At 41.9% G+C, this 23028-nt stretch overlaps 1 protein-coding gene across 25 annotated transcripts in view; it reads right to left on the bottom strand.

Moving 5' to 3' along the window:
- Positions 1-23028, bottom strand: part of LPP (LIM domain containing preferred translocation partner in lipoma) — a 745086-nt gene that overhangs the window by 642641 nt on the left and 79417 nt on the right. For 3 of the 25 annotated variants that reach the window (XM_078350476.1, XM_035276048.3, XM_078350486.1), the window contains exon 1: positions 20720-20880. The exons of the other annotated variants lie outside the window; for them this stretch is intronic. The gene's annotated coding sequence lies outside the window, so the exon portion shown is untranslated. Of the gene's footprint in view, positions 1-20719; positions 20881-23028 lie in introns of those variants that run through there. 25 annotated transcript variants of the gene reach the window in all.

Here is a 23028-nt window from a genome sequence, read left to right as displayed (position 1 = left end):
TGAGGACATAGTGAAGACATGATTGACCTCATGGCTGGGACAGAGAATATACAGGACCAAACTAGAACATCTTTTTATTCCAGATTTAGTCAAGTGCTAACAACAGCGATGATGATGGGGCATGTCTCAAGGACACAGGAGCCAACTTGATGCAGCTCCCACTGACCAAATCCACTGGGATAATTTGAAAACCAAAATAATTATATAGCAGGAATGAATTATGAAAGATTAAAACAGAAATCTTGAAGACCATAACCCAAAGGAGAAAGAAAGAAAGGGACAGAGGTAGACGTGGGGGAAAAGAGAGGGGCTTCCGCATAAAGCAGAATGCAGAATGCTGAATGATGAATGTGAAGAGAGTAGCAAACACGGAATCCTAATTTTGCAGCCATCATACTAAATAGTCATTTAGGAAAAAAAAATTCGGGTAATAGTTTGATAAGGAGTGAGAATAAAGTATCTCCCCACGGATAGCTTTATAATTGCAAAGGAAATAAAACCATACTGTGGAGAAACTTGCCAATGCCTTGATCAGTTGCTCAAAAGTAACACCCCCAATGATGGATTGATGGACACATAAAACTCCAGATCTGATACCTGAGAGGGACACATCATCTTTGCAATATTCCTTCAGGGAATGCATAACTGATCAAAACATGAAGAAACAAGTGACTAATACGAAATGAGGAGTACTGTATTTGTAGAGGGGGAGGACACAATGTTCTACAAAGGCGTCAATGCCATCGAAGATAAAGAAAGGCTGTGGAAATGCTCCAAATCAAAGGAGACCAAAGAGGCTTGGCAACGAAATGCACTATCCGACCTTAGGCTGCACTGTACCCCAAAAGGGAAACAGCCATTTTCTTCAAGGACAGAACTGGGCCACCTGACAACAAAGAAGAACAGACAGCAAAGTACTGAATCAGTGTCAAATGTACAGAAGTTGATTATCATACTGTGAATATGACGAGACTATGTTTACTCTTTTTATTCTTGAGAAATACACACTGTACTTAGGGGTAGAGGCAATGATATATGTGACCTACTCTCTAATACTTCTGGAAAAAAAAAATAGAGAGAGAGGGGAAGTGTGTGTGTGTGTGTGTGTGTGTGTGTCTGTGTGTGTATCTGTATCTGTGTGTGTGTCTGTGTATGTCTGTGTGTGTCTGTGTGTGTCTGTGTGTGTGTGTGTGTGTGTGTGTGTGTGTGTGTATATAATTAAAAGTTATACTGCAGCTTAACACTAGGTATTGTTCCCTTCCAAAAAGCATTAAAATATAAAGGTCAGGTATCTTAAATGGCATTTTATTGCACAAGCTTTTAAAAGACCTTGAACAATTAAAGCAATGAAATATATTCCTTGATCTCGTTTTAAAATATTCCTAGAAGCATAAAAAGAAGGCAGGTCCCAATACAAAAACCATTAACCCTTTCTCTCCTTGGCCTAACATTTACTTTAAGGCTTATAAGCCTTTTCTAGACTTCTCATTACATTCATGTTGTTTGGGTGAATTTTTTTTGGTCATCCAGTTTTCACTCGGGTGTCAGGGAAGTCATAACACAAAAATGCAACCCACTAAGTAAGATGTCAAGCAAGATACCATGAGAGAAATTGCTAAGAAATCAAGGCTAGATCAATGGTTCTAAACTCCGAGGAGCTTTAAAATATAACTGAGCTCGGGTCCCACCCACAGACACTGTGATTGAGATAAGCATTGCAGGGGCCAAGCATTTTTTTAAAGTTTCTCTGATGATTTTAGTACATGGCCAAGTTTGCAAACCACTGGGTTAGAATATGCTAAACTCTTCAACATCCCCTAAGTCTTAGGAAAGTCTTCAATCCTCTGATGCAGTGTCCATAGATTGATGTTGATCACATCGTTTTTCCCCCTTTTTTTTTTTTTTTAAGATGGAATCTCTCTCTGTTGCCCAGGCTGGAGTGCGATGACGCAATCTCAGCTAACTACAACCTCCGTCTACCAGGTTCAAGTGATTCTCCTGCCTCAGCCTCCCAAGTAGCTGGGATTACAGGTGTGTGCCACCATGCCCAACTAATTTTTGTATTTTTAGTAGAGATGGGGTTTCACCATGTTGACCAGGCTGGTCTGGAACTCCTGACGTCAGGTGATCCACCCATCTTGGCCTCCCAAAATGCTGTGATTACAGGCATGAGCCAACATGCCCAACATGATCACATCATTTCATTTCCCACCCCTGCTCAATTTCCACAAAAGTGAAATGGCAAAAATAACAAAAGAATTTCACCAGTCTATGGAAAAAATTATTAATAAATGTTAAAGTCTTTGCATACATGAATATTAGTTTTGACAACTTCCTTACACAGTGTATAAAACTATGACTTAACTTTTCAAAGGGACAGCTCTCCTACAACTAGTCTATAAACAGATGAAGGCTCTAAAAATAGCCTCACATTTTTTTTTCCACTGAAGTACCTAGCAACTAAGCCTGGGTATGAGTTGTACTACTCACAGAACCATTGATCTCAGGGTAAAAAGAATTATCCGGAGGTCATCTAGACGGTCCCCTGCCTTCATACAGGAAAGAGCTCATGACCCCATTTCACAGATGGGCCAAGTGAGGCCCAGAAAATTAAAGTGATCTGAATTCAGTCACACTCAGGTCTCTACATGAACATGTCAAGCTTATAAGTACTAGCTAAGCAGAGTTCTTTCTCTACTAAAAGTTCATCTGGGTAAACCAGAGTTCTCTTTCCAGGTCTTGGCTCACCAATCTCTAGCAAAGAAGGCTGAGATTCCATAATCTCTGGTCTGAGGAGGTAGAATGAAAGAAAAGCCTTAGATGCCAATAAATTATTAAGTTACTTAATGGATTAGTAACTTTGAACAAGATATTTCGTGTGACTAAGCCTCTATTTCTCTATTTACAAAGTAGGAAGAATAATTTTGTGAGGATTAAGGAATCCAGTTGATTCAGGTAAAGAATTATCTGAGTCCCTACTTTGTGTCTCATCTATATCAGATGGCAGGAGAATGTGGGTGTGTTCAATGCTCCTGCCCTGTGGGGGACTCCTGGACTTTCACCCTTTTCCAGAGAAAATCTGTTCCTGAGCAGCAAATGTAGAAACTGGGAGGAATATTTAAGATCTCATGTCCTCTTTAGACTATTTAAATTCATAAGACATGGAAAGTTGGCAGAGATTTCAGATAAGAGAGATAAAATACAATTGTTCTATCATCTATGAAGAAGAAAGAATTCCCTGTAATCAAATACCGTAACACTGAGCTTGGGATATGAGAAGGGGCAGAGGGTGTTAATCATAAACAAATTAGTGACATAAATTGCAGGTATCTGCTTCCTAAACGCTTTAGAAAGTTATTGAGGCTGATAATTACAGAAATTCTATGGGTCATCATTCCTACTTGAGGGGCCGACCAATGAAATAGACACCTAGAAATAAAAATTAAAATTAAAAAAACACATTGTAGAGAGCATCTAGTTCAATAACCTCATTTCATAGAAAAAATAATAGGAATAGAGGAAACATGTCTAGGATGATAAAACAATTAAAAAGCCGATAGGACATCCAAGGGATATTCTAAGTCATTTCTCCATTAGAAAATCCTCACATCGTTTCATACTATTTTTTGGTATCAGTCAAAAAATAAAGTGAAACACTTTGAAAACATATTTCAACAATTACAGTCAAGAAACAGAAATCTTTTGCTTTTCCTGAAAAAATAAGAAGTGTTCACAGACAAAGAAAAACAGTTAGGGTGGTCCAATATATTCAACATTATTTTATTTTTTTAAAAAACAGGGCTGCACCGGGTGCAATGTCTCACACCTATAATCCTAGCACTTTGGGAGGCCAAAATGGGAGGATCACTTGAGCTCGGTAGTTCAAGACCAGCCTCGGCAACATAGTGAGACCTCATGTCTTAAATAAATAAATAAATAAATAAAGCAGGACATATCCCAATGCAATGCTATTTTTATCTGGGAAAAAAAAAAGTGTGGCAGTAGAAAAGAAGGAAGCATGCTTCCTCTTTTATTAAGTTTACTCTGTGGTCTTTATTGCATAGGTAACATTATCATATAAGGTGCCTTCTAAGAGGAAATGAAAAGGCAATAGGAAGGCAAAGGTGGTGGGGTGAAGTTTAGGGCAGCAAACTTTTACTGAGAATTTTCTCTGCTAATGGCTCTAGGCCAGGATCTGTGAGGAACAGAATCATAAGAAAATACCATCCCTGCCCAAAAACTGTTTAAAAGCAAACAAATCTGTAATCCCAGCACTTTGGAAGGCCAAGGTAGGCAGATCATGAGGTCAAGAGTTCGAGACCAGCATGACCAACATGATGAAACCCCATCTCTACTAAAAATAGAAAAAGTAGTCAGGCCTGGTGGTGGGCACCTATAATCCCAGCTACTTGGGAGGCTAAGGCAGAAGAATCGCTTGAACCCGGGAGGCAGAGGTTGCAGTGAGCTGAGACTGTGCCAGTGCACTCCAGTCTGAGTGACAGAGCAAGACCCTGTCTCAAAAAAAAGAAAGAAAAAAAGAAAACAAGCAGAATTATGCTAACAATTTACCCTAATCCAAGCCGTGAGTGATGAGTGCCAAGAAGTGGACAAAAATCACCGCTAACCATGGACCAAGAGTGAGACAGCAGGAGTTACTCATTAGACAAAAATAGTCAAAAAAAAATGAAGCGAAAAACTTTGAAAATATATTTCAGCCATTACAGTCAAGAAACAAATCTTTTCCTTTTCCTGACAAAATAAGAAGCCCTCAAAGAATATATGGCCTGGTAAGAACACACAAAATCATTTATCCATCACTGATTCACTCAATTCATTGAAAATCTACCATGTACCAGGTACCGACGTATATGCTGAGGCTTCAGAAATGAGCAGGACATGGCTGAGTTCACAGTTCAGGGCAGACAACAAACACACAATACTGAGTAAGCACCAGGCAGTGTGATTATGCCAAAGGAGATTTTGTGCTTTAAAAGGGTAGGTTACTCAGAGGAGAGAGAGGTAGGTTATCAGAGATGGCACCTCTACAACAAACAATTACACTTTTGACTCTAATACAACAGAGAATGAATAAAGTGCCTAATAGAGATAAGTGCCATGCACAGTGAGAAAGTCCCTAGGGAGTATTCTGAGCAAAGCCTTGGCCTTGAAGGAGAGGCAGAGTCTTCCAATTGCTTTGATGAATCACACACCAGTGATTCAGCTCTGCAAGAAACCTGAGAGATGGATATTCCAAGGTCTCATGGGGTTAGTACCAGAAGCAGAACTGGAACCCAGAACACAAGTTGGACCACTAGACTGGTCCCTCTCCCTAAGCCCACTCTCCCTCTTGTCTGCGAATGAGCTCACCACTCCCAGCTCTGCCAAACTGTATAGAACCATTTCAGCAAGAGGCTCAGGTAGCATTAAAGAAGCTCCCCCCTCAACAATGTTAACGTTTTGTTATTGTTGTCTTGAGGCAGCATGTTTGCTTTTAAACGTTCCCAAATTAAAAGCCATTCTCAGCCTTCCTACAATTGTATATGGGCCAGCTACAGTGGCTCACTTCTGTCATCCCAGCACTTTGGCAGACTGAGGCAGGCAGATCTGAGGCCAGGAGTTTGAGATCAGCCTGGACAGCCCCAACTCTACTGAAAATACAAAAATTAGCCAGGCGTGGTGATGGGCACCTGTAAGCTACTCAGGAGGCTGAGGCAGGAGAATCACATGAACCCGGGAGGCAGAAGTTGCCGCGAGCCGAAGCTGTGCCTCTGCACTTTAGCCTGTGTGACAGAGCAAGACTCAGTCTCCAAAAACAAAAATTTTTTAAATAAAACAATTAATTTAAAAAAAACAGTTGTGGACCTGAACTCAGATTCGTGTCAGAGTGAACTTTCTAGTTAGTCTCCTCTTTCCACAGTGAAGAAATCATGTCTAGAGAGACTGAGGTTAGTCACCGTGTCCAATCACAGCACCTGAACTCAGAAGAGTCTAGCATGTTTTGCTCAATGCTGCCAGCTTGGTGGCCTATGCCCTCATTCTCACAGCCTGCATTTATTTATTTATTTATTTATTTTGAGAGAGATTCTTGCTCTGTTACCAGCCTGGAGTACAGTGGCACAATCTCAGCTCACTGCAACCTCCACCTCCAGGATTCATGCGATTCTCCTGCCTCAGCCTCCCAAGTAGCTGGGACTACAGGTGCGTGCCATCATGCCCATCTAATTTGTGTATTTGTAGTAGAGATGGGTTTCACCATGTTGTCCAGGATGGTCTCAAACTCCTGACCTCGTGATCTGCCTGCCTCAGCCTCCCAAAGTGCTGGGATTACAGACGTGAGCCACCACGCCCAACCCGACAGCCTGCACTTTTTACAGACTGACAGGTGATAGACCTCAGGACAGCAAGAATCATGCCAAAAGGATAACATCAATTAGCTTGTGTATTGTAGAAACAGATCACAAGATATTAGAACATAAAGAAAGAGAGAAAGAAACCATTTATTTCACAGCTTTCCGTGCAAGCTTCTCAAAGCCCCTTCCCAGATCTGGCCTTCTGCAACACCACCCCAAGCCCCTGGAGGTTTGCTCCCTACTTAAACTGCCCCAGATCACACTGTTTTCCTATCAGTACCCTACAGCAAAGGTGGAAAAGAATTGCCAATTTCTTGTGAATCCTGAAGATTTCCTTTATGAGTCATGGGAAACTAAAATAACTTGAGGGGTAGGGGGAACTGCAGAAACAGTTTTAAATCAGTTCACACTATTTTGTTCCACAGTGTGGTATAACTCCTAAAAACAGAAAAAATGAAGTTTCTAGAGTTGATGCAAAAATAGGAGTTTTTGTTAAGGTTGTGTCAGTTGTCACTGTGGCATTTCTTATTAGTATTTTTCTTACTGTCATTTTTTTTGTTATATTAATTATAGTTTGATCACTGTAGGAGCTATTTTGAATCCACGGGACTTTCCTAACCAGATTGTTTTGGCATTTTAAAGTTACTCACATTCAGGGCCTAAACAATATGGCAAGGATCTATTTTTCCTCCTTTTTTATACTCAAATTCTGAACAAAGGAACCATCTGTTCTCTCTCTGAAAACATCAGCCCTTGTTTTCATTTTTCATTAATAATAATGCCTCAAACTTACATCATCTCTTTCTCCAACTTGCTTATTAAAGCATTTTGTAGACATTGCCTCATTCATCTTCAATACCATCCCCTACAAACTAAGGAGAAAGGGGAAATGTTTGCTAATCTTCACTTAGATACGTGATTATCAGATGTTTAACAAATTTTGCATGAACAATTGCATGTTAGCCTCAGAAGGGACCTTGGTGATCACCTGGCTCAGTTCTGGCTCTTGCATCTGTAAAATAAAGACCCAGAAAGGAGAAGTGATTGCACATTCTATTTGTGTACCTAACTCTCTACTCCTGACTGTAAGCAGGGAAGGCAAGAATGGTGTCTTTCACAGTTTTGTATCCCCAGTACCTGGTGTGGAAAAGTCATTTGTTGAATGAATGAAAACACTTGCAAATAGTTACACAGGTGGCTGAGACAGAGCTGTGGTCATAGCTCTGCTCTCCTGCCTTCCCATTCAATGTGCGTTTTTTTTTCTTTCTTTCCTTCTTCTTCTTATCTCTCTCTGTCTCTTTCTTTCTTTTTATACTACCATATAGACCTGAATGCAAGAAGAACCAAGCAGAGACACAACTAAAAAGGTAATGAGGATGGAGAGGATAAGAAGCAAGGTTTTACCTGTAAGTTAGAAAGCTGAACAAACCCAGTAGAAACCAAGTTTAGCCATCAGCCATGCTAAAACATAACCCATGTTAAGGCTGAGTCTCTAAAATATCTGCATTCCTTATATGCACCATGTATTTAAGGATTTGGTGGATTCCTGAAACATTACCCAACTGGGGAAAATAATCTGTCTTAGTGACAAAGGACAGCATGCCTCCTTAACACCCATTAGCCCCCAAAAAAGCACATCATCTCCTGCGATTTGGCCTCATCCCTCACTGTAATTCAAGAGGACTTACAGCATCAGAATCATGAAATCTACCAGCCCAAAGTTTTCCAATGAGCAGAGGTCACTAGAATAAAGATCTTTTCTCTGTATGCCTAGCTGGAAGTCAGAAGCTCATCTGGCACGTTTTTCTTATTTTCAGAATGCCCTACTCCCCACCATTGGTCTTTGAAGTTATAGGGAAAAATAAATTGTTTCTAGAAAAACAAGTTAAATTTGGAATTCTATCACCTGAATTGCTTCTATAGCCATAGTTCTAACAAAGTCAGTAACTCTCTGAAGATTCTTTAAAAACAGGTTGTCCATGTAGATGAGAAAGCTGTAGGTCTGGAGAAGGAAATCTTTTATTTTTAAGGAGAAGAAAAAAAGAAAAAAAGAAATCAGAGGGCCAAGGAGAACTCAAGTATATAATAATGTGGTCTCACGTACATCAGTACAGATACAAGCAGGAAACAAATTAGCTTGAAAATAAAAACAGATCAACATAAATGAACCTTCAAACAATTCAGATGACTGTTTTCCCTCCAAAGGGAAAAAATGAATGGAGATCAGGAGGAGGAGAAGAGAAAAAGATGGAGAACAAGTAGGGAGACGCTGAAATCCCTTACACAGTGTATCTCACACAAACACAGCAGGCTGCCAAGGGTGTCTGGGGCTGCCCAGCACACAGCAGAGAGGCATTTATATCCAATCATGCAGTATCAGCTGGAGAAATGTACAGCATGTACTTCAGGGCAAACAGCTGCAGAGAGGCCAGCACAGATAACAGCAGGTTGAATTCATGTTATATCAGTAGTCCTATCCATACACCACCTACTGCTCTTAGAGGACCAGGGTATCCCCATGACCATTTATCATTCTTGCAGTCGCTACATGGAATATTAACCCTCTATTAACACTTCCCTGACAAAATCGTGTCCATTTCACATATAGGGACATTCTTGCTACCTCTAAAAACATCACTTTAGACTATGCATACATACCCCGTATGTCAAATTCAGTTCGTACTAGACTTCCTTCTAACTCAGAAATTCTGTGCCTATGAAGTTGCTACTGTCAATCAATCTGACCTCTCGCTCTTCATTTGTTCCTCTTTACCTGTCTCTCTCTGTGCCTGTGTCTCTCTCTCGCACACACAAACAGACTTACCCAAAACTCCTGACTCTTATGCAGTCAACAACCTTGTTAGGCAAGCTGTAAGCAAGTCCTACCCACGTTCCCCCTCACTACTCTTTGACCTAAAGTTTGATACCAAAAGGATTTTCAAATTAGTTTATGAAAGGAAAATGAAACACACAGATACCATCACACATAAACCCCACCTTGAGATGAGATCCTCTGAAGGGTCCAGCAGTCTCTCCGTCATCCCAGTTCACAGAGATAACCATGAACCCTTAGTTCAGCTCCATGAACTAGGGGACAGCAATACCACAGATCTAGGTGCTCGAATCCCAGCTCTACTTCTTGCTCTCTGAGACCTTGAACAACTCATTTTACCTCTCTGGGCCTCAGTTTCTCTGACTGTAAAGTGAGGTGTTTGAGATAAAATAAATTGCAGATTACCAATTTTGATATCCTATCCTAGAGCCCTGAATTTTAATGAGAAAGGAAAGCAAACATCCATCCAAGCTGTCTTGACTGTATTGGTGTTGACATACAATCTCCCAGATAAATGAAAATGACTTTTTGCATGAGTTCCGCAATCAATACTAACAGTGCACTAATAGGGGAAATACTTCTAATTTGTGTTTGTTTATTTGTTTATTTCCAAGCTAAGGAAGTTGCAGATACCACCTGCCAATGACTTTTGGAGACTCCGTAACACCTTTTTTCAGACAATGGGCCCCAAGTTTGGAAACTAAAAATGTCAAAGGCAGAAACCACAAAATACAATTAAGGAGCCTGAAATATTAATAAAATAAGAGAAAGGAATGCGATAGACTTCTCTAAAAATTTTGTTAAAACCAACAGTGACCGTAAGAAAAGGAGATATAAAGTAAAAATAAAATGGAGCACAGAAAAGACTGATTTGCCTGGGATTCCTTTCAGCCGTGTCATCGACACAAACAGCAAAGACCGTAATACTCATGTTTCTATTTGCTACCCTCAACTGACAAGGTTAGCCATTTGTTTTGTTTTAAATAAAATGAGGAAGCAACAGCAGTATTAAATTCATCCGCAAAAAGCCCATATTTGCATGTGGAAAACAAGTAAGTGTGTGCCTGAATGGGTGATTAGGCATACGATTGCCCATCCGCACCCAGGGCCTAAGCAACCCTGCAGGTGCGCCAGCCGCAGGCGCAGAGAACCTGAGTGGAGATATCTCTGCCGTGGAGAAGCTACAGGTGGGAGGGAAACCCCACGGCACCTGGACTTGTTCTGAGCTGCCCACCACTACCATCCTGCTCCTGATCCACTGCTCCCATCTCCTAAAGCTGAAAAACAGAAATATGTCTTGTCATTCTTTTGCTAGCTTTACGTGGAGTCTTTAAATCACAAAGGCAATTTATTTTTTTTCTGAGCATCTTCAAGCTGTCCATAGGAGACAGCAAACTTAATCAGTAAATAGGTGTGCTCTGACTGTTCCACTGACCAGCCATTCCCATGTCTCTCAATAAAGGCAGCTGGGGGCTGTGGCTAATGCCTGTAATCCCAGCTTTTAGGGAGGCAGAGGCAGGAGGACAGCTTGAGCCCAGGAGTTCGAGACCTGCCTGGGCAATATAGGGAGACCCCATTCTCCACAAAAAGGAAAAAAACAGAAAGACAAAAAATAATAATAATAAGCATAACAAATAAAGGCATATCTTGATTTATTGCACTTCACTTTATTGTAGTTGGCAGATAATGTGTGTTGTTTTTTTTTTTACAGGTCGAAGGCCTGTGGTGGCAACTCTGTATCGAGCAAGTCTTTAGGTACAATTTTTCCAACAGCATGTGCTCACTTGATGGCTCTTTGTCACCTTTTGGTAATTATCACAATACTTCAAACTTTTTAATTATTATCATATGTACTATGGTGATCTGTGATTTGTGATCTTTGTCGATGTGACTATCATAATTATGTTGGGGTGTCACAAACCATGTCCATATGAGATGGCAAACTTCATCAATAAACAGGTGTGCTCTGACTGCTCCACCCACCAGCCATTCCCATGTCTCTCCTTGGGCCTCCCCATCTCCCACAGTAATTCTGAAATTAGGCCAATTCACAGCCCTGCAAGGGTCTTGACGTGTTCAAGTGAAAAGAAGAGTAGCACATCTCTCACTTTAAATCAAAAGCTAGAAATAGTTAAGCTTAGTGAGGAAGGCATGTCAAGGCCAAGATAGGCCAAAAGCTAAGCCTCTTGTGCCAAACAGCCAAGGCATGCATACAAAAAAAAAAAAAAAAATTAAAAGTGCTATTCCAGCGAACATGGGAATGATAGGAAAGTGAAACAACCTTATTGCTGATACGAAGAACGGTTGAGTGATCTGGATAGTAGATCAAACCAGCCACAAAATTCCCTTTAAGTCAAAGGCTAATCCAGACCAAGGCCCTAACCCTTTTTAATTCTATGAAGGCAAACAGAAGTGAGGAGGCTGCAAAAGAAAAATCTGAAGCGAGCAGAGATGTGTTCCTGCGGCTTACGGAAAAAAGGTGTCTGTGTCTCCCTAACGTGAAAGTGCAAGAAGAGCCGGCAAGTGCTGACGGAGAAGCTGCAGCAAGTTATCCAGATGATCTAGCTAAGATCACTGATGAAGGTACATACTAAACAACAGATTTTTCACTGCAGATGAAACAGCCTTATGTTGAAAGAAGATGCCATCTAGGACTTTCAGAGCTAGAAAAAAAATTCAACATCTGGCTTCGAAGCTTCAAAGGATAGGCTGTCTTGTTAGAGAGACTAATGTGACAGGTGACTGGAAGTCAAAGCAAACGCTCATTTACCATTCTGAAAATCCTAGGGTCCTTAAGAGTTAACGCTGAATCTACTCTGCCCGTGCTCTATAAACGGGATGACAAAGCTTGCATGACAGCACATCTGTTTACAGCATGGTTTACAGAATATTTTAAGCCCACTGTAACCTACTGCTCAGAAAAGAGAGAGAGAGAAAAAAGATTTCTTTCAAAATATTTCTGCTCATACCTGGTCACACAAGATCTCTGATGGAGATATACAAGGAGATTAATGTTGTTTCCATGCCTGCTCACACAACATCCATCCTCAAGCCCACGGATCAAGGAGTCCTTTCAACTTTCAAATCTGATTATTTAAAAAAATACATTTCGGCCAGGCACAGTGGCTCATGCCTGTAATCCCAGCACTTTGAGGGGCCAAGGCCGACAGATCAAGAGGTCAACAGAGACCATCCTGACCAACATAGTGAAACCCCACCTCTACAAAAATACAAAAAAAAAAAAAAAAATAGCCAGGTGTGGTAGCACGCACCTATGGTCCCAGATACTCGGGAGGCTGGGGCAGAAGAATCACTTGAACCCAGGAGGTGGAGGCTGCAGTGAACCAAGATTGCGCCACTGCACTCCAGCCTGGCAACAGAGCAAGACTCCGTCTCAAAAAAAAAAATACATTTCATGCAGCAAACCACCTTGCCATGTAAGTACCTATTCAACAACCCTGCATGATCTGCACATGTACCGCAGAATCTAAAGTACAATTAAAATATATACATATAGATAAAATGGAACTTCAAAAACAAATACATTTCATATAGCTCTAGCTGCCATAGATAGTGATTCCTCAGATGAATGGGGACAAAGTAAATTGAAAGCTTTCTAAAAAGGATTCACCATTCTAGATGCCATCCAGAACATTCATGATTCATAAGGCAAGGTCAAAATATCAACATTAACAGGAGATTGGAAGAAGTTTATTCCAGTCCTCACGGGTGACTTTGAGTGGTTGAAGACCGGAGGAGGAAGTAACTGAAGAAGTGTTGGAAATAGCAAGAGAACTAGAATTAGAAGTGAACTGAGGTTGCAACTGTGTTGCTTTAATCTTTTGTTTCAACTTGAACCCATGAGAAGATGTTCCTATGGATGAACAAGGAAAATGGTTTCTTGAGATGGAACGTACTCCTGCTGAAGATGCTGTGAACATTGTTGAATGGCAACCAAGGATATGAAATATTCCACAAACGTAATTGATAAAGCAGATCCAGGGGTTGAGAGGACTGACTCCAATTCTGCAAGAAGTTTTCTTGAAGGTAAAATAATATCAAGCACTATCACATGTTACAGAGAAATCTTTCTATGAGTACATGATACTGCTTGATATCACTCTTTTTTCTGCAGAGTCAGTTGACGTGGCAAACTTTATTGTTGTCCCAGTTTCAGAAATTACCACAGCCACCCCAACTTCCACCACCAACCACCACCCTGCTAATGATCAGTAACAATTAGCATCATGGCAAGACCCTCCATCAGCAAAAGTAGGACTCACTGAAGGTTCAGATAACTGCTAGCATTTTTCAGCAATACGTTCTTTAAATTAAGGTATATACACTGTTTTTTAGACACAATGCTAGCGCACACTTCATAGAATACAGTATAGCATAAACACAACTTTTATACGCACTGGGAGCCAAGAATTTTGTATGACTCGCTTCACTGCAATATGTGTTTTATTGTGGTGCTGGTCTGCATCTGAACCCACAATATCTCTGATGGATGCCTGCACGGGTTGTTGCAACTATTTTTATGTAGCATGCATGACCACTTTTACATGCTTCACTCTAGCCACACTGTCCTCCTCACTTTTGCGGCATGTCCCAGGCATGCTTCAGTTCGGGTTATTTGCATTTGCTTTCGGTCATTCCTACACACTCTTCCTCCAGTCCCTCCCACCCGTCCATCTCAGCTTGCTACCCCATTTCATTCAGGTCTCTGTTCACATATACTCTTACCATCAAGACCTTCTCAGGCCAATGAATCTACATGTGTGTCCTCCCTACTCTTCATGCCTTTAACCTCTTTTCTTCTTAATACATTTAGGTTGGTGTAAATGTAATTTTGGGTTTTGCCATTAAAAGCAATGGTGGAAAGAACAATTACTTTTGCACCAAACTAATAGATCACAGTGTAAATATTACATATTTACTTATTAATTTTTGTCTTTTTTTTTACAGTTGTTCTAGTCCCATCACCTGGAATAGTGTCTAGCAAACAGTAGTGCTCAGTAAACAGTTAAGTAAATGAGTCACCATTATTACTGTTCGCAAACCATTATACTGGATGGCATGGGACCTCCTATGGAAAAAGACCGAATTCATGCTCTCAGGGAGCTTCTACCAAATTCATGCCCTCAGGGAGCTTCTTCAATCTAGAGGAGAAGAAAGACTGTGAAAACTGGCTTATACAGCAGAGCAAAGTGTCATGAATGCTCTATTGAACGTATAAACGAAGCATTCTGGTGGTACAAAAAAAAAAGCAAATTATTGACAATAGGGGATGGTGGTTGGAAGAGGCCAAAAGAAGAGACTTCTCTGGAACTACCTTGAAAAGAAACATAGAAATCATCTTCGAAAATACATTAGCACAAAAAATTTCTAAGACATCCTCAGTCTCCTTTCCTTCATCAATAATGCTAAGTGGAGAAGAGATTGCCCAAGACAAGTCAGCACTTACGTGTGCCAAGATTAGGGAGAAAGGAACAATCACCTTACTCCATTAAAGTCTTCATTTTAAAATGGAAATTATTTAACTGCACAAGAAAACATATCTAAAAAAATTCTAGACTCTTAAGACAGGAAGGACCTTAAAAGTCATCAAGTGTAATGCTTTAGTCCCTCCACAAAATACCTAAAATACAAAATACCTAACTGGGTCAGCCCCACCTAAACACCTGCAGTGACGGTGAACTTTGACCCTGAAAGGTACATCCCATCTGTGGTGTGCTCTTAATATTAAAACATTATTTCTCATACCATCTTTCCATTTCTTCCAACCCACTGCTGCCAGAACTCTTTCAGAGGTCCCAAAAAGTGAGTTTGCATCTCTTCCACGGCAGTCTTAGGAGAGCACCACCCACTCTACTCTCTCCTCCTCCCTCCCCTTTATTTCTTCTTCACACTAAGCATTTCCAGTCCCTTCTTCATTCCTCCAGGGTTCAAGTTTCCAACACTTTCAGCCATCCTAAAATGCCCTCTTCCTTTATTCTTGTCCCACTGTTCAATCACCTGGTTGTTCAGCTAACCTACTGCTCAGGCAATTGGGATCTTTGCAGAGAGCTAAGCATTTTGTCTGAAGCTGGAAGAAGGGGAACAGGAGATCTAATGGATTCATGGGGTAACGTTGATCCAATTAAGACCCTGGCAGGATCACCTGCCTTTCTGACCTTGACCTTGAACTGTCATCTTTGACATAAATTAGAATAGTGTGGACATTATAGCTCCTAGGAAGCAAAGAAGACAAAGAGGTGAAAGGTGACCCCACTCAACCTCAAAGACACACAGAATTTGAGTAATCTTATGCTTTCAACAAGTCATGGATCTTCTAGAACTTCTTATTCTAGCTTTTCATCTCCCACAGCCAGCCTACATGGATGAATGTGAGACTAGACTGTGTAGCCTTTCACTATCTCTATGTCAGAGAATCAGCTTCTAAAACCTAATGGGCTGTGTGATCTTGGGCAAGACACTTTACAAGTCAGTAAATCAAAGCATCCCAGAAGGAAGAACAAAAAGAGTCATTTAAATCACCAAGTCCAAAAGCAGCCCAGATATCTCTGGTGTGCTTTCACTCTCCACTCCTTGCCCACAACCATGATGATATTCCTAAGTGATCAGTAACTCGGTCAGAATGTAGCCTCTGAGTCCTTCTCAACACAGTACCTCGAGGAACCACTATGAACATATCATTTGGTCGTGAGAAATGAAATCCAAACCACTCATTCCTCGGCTGAGAAAAACTGAACAACAAAGATGAGCCAGGACTGCACAGGTCTCACTATGAGGAGCAGACCTGGAACTATCAAAGCCCCTTACCCCATACTCCTAAGTCATTTCTCCTCCTTTAACTCTGGTAGTCTGTGAACAGCCCTTAGAGTAGGAGTGGGGGGTTGCTATTGTACTAAGTTCCATAAGAGATACAAATAAAGCGTTTCTAACAAGGGGCAGGAGCAGCATAGGAGGCTTAGAGGAAGATGTGCATCTGAGCTGGCCACAGGAGGATGCTATTTGTAGGAACCAGTGGAGTATGCCTTTAGGAGAAGAAAAGTTAGGATTCGGGTGAGAGTTCCAGCAGAAGAAATAGCATAAGCAGAGGAACGGTGAGGACTGTGGAGTGCTGAGCCGAGGTGAATAGCAGCTACATACAGAGGTCATGGAGGGTGGCATCGGGGGCTGGGGAACAAAGAAAATGACAAGATTAAATGAGTAACCAGAGACTTTGTGGAGTTGTAAATGCTGAGTTTTAAAAATTCACTTAGAGGCCTTAAGTGTCATAAACGGAAAAAGAAAATTTAAAAAGGAGTGGAAGGAAAAGAAAAGAATAAATCCATTCTCAGTTGCAGTGAGCCAATATTGCACCACTGCACTCCAGCCTGGGCAACAGAGTGAGACGCTGTCTCAAAAAGATTAAAAAATATATATATATATATCTCCATTCTCAATGGGATAAAAAAGCCTTGCTATAAACTGTATTACAGGAATACTTTCATTATGTAAAAGCCTATTCTGTTTTCATGTCATTCTTAGATTACATCATAGAGTGGCGGCAGCCATCTCGTACCATATTATAAATAAATCACCGGCTTAATCATAGAATGAGCCAGAGCCCCAGATTTAAAAGGAAAATATTAGATCATTTTTAATAACTGATATAACTCAAGCCAGTTGCCATTGAACCAGGGTGAGGTGATCTCATCCTGAAGAAGTCCAGAAAAGACCCAAAACAGGTCAGAGCTGAGCAGGTCCCAGAGACACTTCCATATACAGATGAAGAGGTTGCTAATGGCACCTGAGTAGAGTTCACCCTCTGGACTAGACAGTCTTGTCATTAAAATCTACACTTACGGCTGGGCCTGGTGGCTCATGCCTGTAATAATCCCAGCACTTTGGGAAGCCGAGATGGGCAGATCACGAGGTCAAGAGATCGAGACCATCCTGGCCAACATGGTGAAACCCTGTCTCTACTAAAAAATACAAAAGTTAGCCAGGCATGGTGGTGCGCGTCTGTAGTCCCAGCTACTCGGGAGGCTGAGGCAGGAGAATTACTTGAACCCAGGAGACAGAGACTGCGGTCAGCCGAGATCGCGCCACTGCACTCCAGCCAGGTACCTGCTGACAAAGCAAGACTCTGTTTCAAAAAAAAAAAAAAAATCAACACTTACTTTTAAGTAGTAATGCCCAACAGGTCTTCCTCGTGAAACACAGTATATAAGGATTTTGATGCCAGGGCCACTATATATCCAAGTATCAGAAAATATGAGCACATTGTGATGTTTTTACTTATGTCTTGGGAGTCATTATGCAAAACTAGAAATGTTGAGGCTATTAGTTATTCAGGAAACGTGAATCTGGGGTGACCGACACGCAAATGCCGCAGGTCTGGGCCAAGCTAAGGGGACAGTGTAAAGAGAATATGAGATAATGGCCTAACAAAGAAAAGAACTAAGGGTGATCTCCAGCAAAGGGCTAAAGACTCTTAAGGGTGATCAGAAACTAACATTTAATGTATACCCACTACGTGAGAAGTGCCACACTCAATAGGCACCTTATAGATACCGTGCTGCTTTGAGAGCATCCATGAAGTAGGCACTATTCACGCCACGATTTGTAGAAGTGAAAACAGGTTAAAAACCTAAGTGAACTACATAGGATTCTGTGACTAATGTGACAGTCTTCCTACTCCAAATTCCTCTTTACCATGTTTTCCTTGTCCAACTAAAACTCTATTTCCTACCACGTACTTTTTTTATGTTTTTGTTTTTGGAGATGGAGTTTTGCTCTTGTGGCCCATGCTGGAGTGCAGTGGCACAATCTCGGCTCAATGCAGCAACCTCTGCCTCCCGGACTCAGGGGATTATCCTGCCTCAGCCTCCCAAATGGCTGGGATTACAGGTGCCCACCACCACACCTGGCTAATTTTTGTATTTTTAGTAGAGACAAGGTTTCACCATGTTGGCTAGGCCGGTCTCGAACTCCTGACCTCAGGTGATACAACCGCAGTGGCCTCCAAAATTGATGGAATTACAGGCATGAGCCACCGCACCCAGCTTCTACTATGTACTTTTATTAAAAAAGAAATAATTGATAGAAAACACTTAAAGAATAGGAATAGCTGGACAGGCATGGTAGCTCACGCCTATAATTCTATCACTTTTGGAGGCCGAGGCAGGTGAATCACTTGAGGTCAGGAGTTCAAGACCAGCCCGACCAACATGGTGAGGTCCCCTCCCTACTAAAAATACAAAGGAAAAATAGCCAGGTGTGGGTGTCATTAATCCCAGCTACTCAGGAGGCAAAGGCAGGAGAATTGCTTGAACCCTAGGAGGTGGAGGTTGCAGTGAACCATCCCACTGCACTCCAGCCTGAGTGAAAGAGCGAGACTCTGTCTCAAAAACAAAAATAACAAGATGAATATTAAAAAAAACATGCTGAGAGTTGAAGGGGACCATGGAGCAGGCACAGCAGGATTCACATTCTGGTCACCCACATTCTCAGTGACCAAAGCTGCGCTTTCCTCATTTGGACTGTAAAGTCACTAAGTTTGACCATAATTTTAAGGCTCCAATTTTCATTAATTTTTCTAGTTATGTGAAAATGGACCCTGAGGGAACCTGTCATCTTCTATAACATAAACTGCCAAGCTTGATTTTGAAAGGGACTCCTTTGGTAGGGGAAGAGAAGGATGCTCTGGAAAAGAAACTCCCTGCCAGACAGAGGGTATTGGCTGAGGTTTTCTGTCTGGTCTTGTCAGTCTCAAAGTAATGTTGTATATCAGCTCTCTGGTCCTAATACAAATGTTATTCATCACTGCAGAGACACACTGTCTCAGCCACGTAATATTGATTTATGCAACTTTTCAGGACACAGCATGGGAGACGCAGACCCCTGAAATTTACCTAAAGGGACAAAAATCAAAGCTCAAGACTCCAATTTTTGACCTATTTTTCCCAATCTGTTTCTGGGACAAGAGAGAGGTTGAGAAAAGAAAAAAAATATGCCTAAAAGTTGCATAGACTCATTAGGCAGCAGAGACTGTATGGAGTAGTAGAAGGCGGGGCATGGAGAGGAGCTGCAGATGGCTCGTCCCTTGACTATCCCTGGCTCTGTGGCCCTGCAAAGCCTGTCCCCTTTCCAAGTCTTGGTGCCTCACGCATAGAACAAAGGGCTCAAGCAAGAACTTTTAGGCATTTCTACCAAAGCAGCTCTAACTGCTGAGGAGGGCAAAAATGCAGAGGTAAGGGAACACAGCATGAATTGAAAACTTGTGCTTTTCCTCTCAAAAGCCGTGCCACTTTTACAGCCTGTGCTATTGTGTATCTATGTTTCTGTCAAGAGTTTTAAATTAAGTTTTCCCCAAAAAATGTCTCCAAGTAAAACTGATCCACAGAGGTGTGCTGGGTTTATTCAGTAGCTTCAGGCAACCCCCAGGACCACCTTAGCACACCCATGTAAACCCGGGGTATCTGTGGTAAGCAGCCCCTAAGATGGCTCCACATAACTCCACCACCTGGCATTCACACCCTTGTACAATCCCTCCCCTTCAGTATGGCCTGGATTTAGTGACTCACTTCCAGTGAAAAGAATGAGGCAGAGGGAACAGCCTGTCACCTCCAGGATTAACTTATAAAAAGACCGTGACTTGCCTCTCGGGGTCTCTCTCTTGCTCACTCACTTTGAGGGAAGACAGCTGCTACATGTGGCTGCCCTATGGAGAGTCCCACATCGCAAGAAACTGAAGTCCTCAGCCCAGTCATCTGTGGGGAACTAAATCCTGACAACTATCGTGTGATGAGAGTGGAAGCAAGTAGAGCTTCTGGAGTTCAGCCTTCTGGTGAGACGGCAGGTCCAGCAACACCTGGCCTGCAATGTGGTGAGAGATTTTGTGGCACCCATCCAAGCTGCTTCCAAATTTCAGACCTACAGAAACTGTGACATAGTATTAATCAATGCTTCTTTTTTTTTTTTTTTTGAGACTCTCACACGGTCGCCCAGGCTAGAGTACAATGGCACCATCTCGGCCTACTACAACCTCCACCTCCTGGGCTCAGGTAATTCTCCTGCCTCAGCCTGCTGAGTAGCTGGAATGATGCCACCATGCCTGGCTAGTTTTTGTATTTTTAGTAGAGACGAGGTTTCACCACGTTGGCCAGGTTGGTCTCGAACTCCTGACCTCAAGTGATCTGCCTGCCTCAGCCTCCCAAACTGTAGGATTACAGGCATGAGCCACCATGCCCAGCCTCTTGATTTACAGTGCTAAGTTGGAGATAATTTATTATACAGTAATAGATAACTAATATCACATCAAAGTTTTAAATGCCCAGACCTGGATTATTTTAATGGCCACCATTTTTCATGAAGCATAGGAAGTAGATCATAAGAAATTCAATAACAGGAACTCTTGAAAGAAATCTTCATCCCCAAAACCACAGAGATGTATTCCAGCTTGGTGACATACACACACCACGCTCATGCCATAGAGAGATGACCATGGATGTAATCACATTGCCCCACAAAGTCAACACAGTACCTTCTGCAGCAGCATGTTGGTGGGAAATGAGCTGGAGACTGAACTAGATGTGGGAGGTGAGAGACTTCTTGCCTGTCCAGCTGTATTCTGGTATCAGCTACATCTGCCTTTACAACCTGTCCACTTCAGTGGTCCAAACTATGGCCACAGGCCCAACCTGCAAACCACCTGGGCTTGCATCATAAAGCTCCATGGCTCACTGAGTTCCGTGGCTCACTTGTGTCATAAAACTCCATGACTCACTGAGATCAGATTCAATCGTCCTGGAAACCTTCCCCAATGTTTCTCCACTCTCCCAATCCTTCATCAATACCCCATCAGATCTGAGACTATGATTTACCTCAATTTTCCAAGCACTGAGCCTAAGGCCTGAAACCTATCTGATGATTAATAAATGTGTACCATAAAGAATATGTCTCTAATATGTATTTCTTTCTTAGGTATTTATCTTTTTCCCTGATATAAGCTTCTTGAGGTCAAGGACTAAGCCTAATTCACATAGTTTCCTAAAGATCACGAGGTTCACGAACATCCAGACAACACCGACATCAGGGCAGCAAACACATACTCTATGAACCAGGGGTAAAATACTTGGCTGCAATCTACAAAGGTCTTTCTATCCATTCAGACTTCAGAACCTGTCTACCACACAGCAACCCAATGAGGAAGACCTGAGAATTCGGATCCCCTAAAGCCATGGCTAAGGTAAAGTAGAGGTATATCCACAGTGTCAGAAGCCAAGAAATAGAAGAATATGGAATCAGGAGGAAGGAAGCAAAAGAGAGAAGGAGATATCACTACTTTTTACTTTCATAGATAGGACACATAGCTCCTACAACACATCCCTGGGTTACATGATGAACCATAGAGTTTCGGGAGACTGGATAGATCACTGCTCAGACCTGACAAATCCTCTTGTAAGTTTTGAAGCAAATAATGTAAAAGCAATAAAAGCTGGCTGAGCAAACGCTCACACGTGCCCAGAAAGCACCTGACTGAGTAAAGACAGACAGCCAAGACATTCACCTCTGACGGAAGTGACCAATGCTTTGCTTCCGGCGGAGACTAATACTGATACTTCTGAGGCCCAAAGAGGAAATAGTAAACCTGAAAGCCCTTGGCTACTGTCGGCAATTGTAAACTGGTATCAACAAAGGGAAATAATTTCCTTCCTGACTCCCACTGGGCCAGTCACGCCTGGAGCAGGTGTGATTATCTCATCTAACAAAGTAAGAAGCTAAATGGGCTGAACTGAAGCTTCTATGGGGTCCCTCAAGCACTGAGACTCCTAGGTTTCTGAATTCACCTCCCTCCACCTCCTGTCTCAGGCAAAAATGAATGTGAAAAATAATAATAGATAATTCTACTTCGATTTTAACCAATATTATTAAGCAACATTGCAGGTCTAGCTGCAGGACTGAGGACAAGTTCATGCCCATCCAACCCTGAGGAGAATGAGCTGCAAGGTTGGCAGGAAGGACATACGCTGAGCATGTATAATGTTCCGGATACAGTGCTGGGCACTGGGCGTACATTGTCTTTTTCTTTATATTCAAGATGAGTCTTTAAGAAAGAAAACAACTGTAATAACCTATCATATAGGAAGCACACTTTATAGTTTACCAAGCAGGTTGGCATTTAACAATGTGCTTGCTCTAAGCACACACGAGAGGTAGGCAGGGCAATGATTATTGTTTCTAATTCTCAGATCAAAGAAAATAAACGTGAGAGGATGTTGTTCTTCTAGAGTTGCATATCTCATACTTATCAAGACTTCTGTTATGCCATCCCACCATACTCACTGCCTTGTTATGCATTCACAAACTTCTTAAGTCATGTGGCCCCAGAAGTCTTTTTCTGTCCAGTCATTTGAGTTTTTTGCTTGTTTAGCTGTAGAAACAGGGTCTTGCCATATTGCCCAGGCTGGTCTCAAAATCCTGGCCTCCATCGATCTTCCTGCCATGGCCTCCCAAAGCCCTGGGCTTACAGATGTGAGAGCCCATGCCCAGCCTGTCCAGTCACTCATTTCATTCTCAGAAAACCCATAGTCTGGCCTCATCTGTGCTACAGTTCCTAAAACTCCCCAATGGAGCGTCAGCCAACACCTGATAGAACACCCTTTAGGAAAGAGACCCTCACTACCTTCCGAATTATTCTACCCATAAAAATGCACGTTGTACCTATCCCATGCCAGAGACCCCAGCAGACTCTGGAGACACACACATGAACAAGTGATGCTGGCCTTCTCCTGCCCAGGTTTTATGTTCTCGAAGACCATGAGCACGTGTGCCCCAGAATCCTGCGGCAGA

This window comes from Callithrix jacchus, chromosome 15 (genome assembly GCF_049354715.1).
Source record: "Callithrix jacchus isolate 240 chromosome 15, calJac240_pri, whole genome shotgun sequence".
In the NCBI taxonomy this organism is placed as follows: domain Eukaryota; kingdom Metazoa; phylum Chordata; class Mammalia; order Primates; family Cebidae; genus Callithrix; species Callithrix jacchus.
This window is presented reverse-complemented; position numbering and strand designations above follow the sequence as displayed.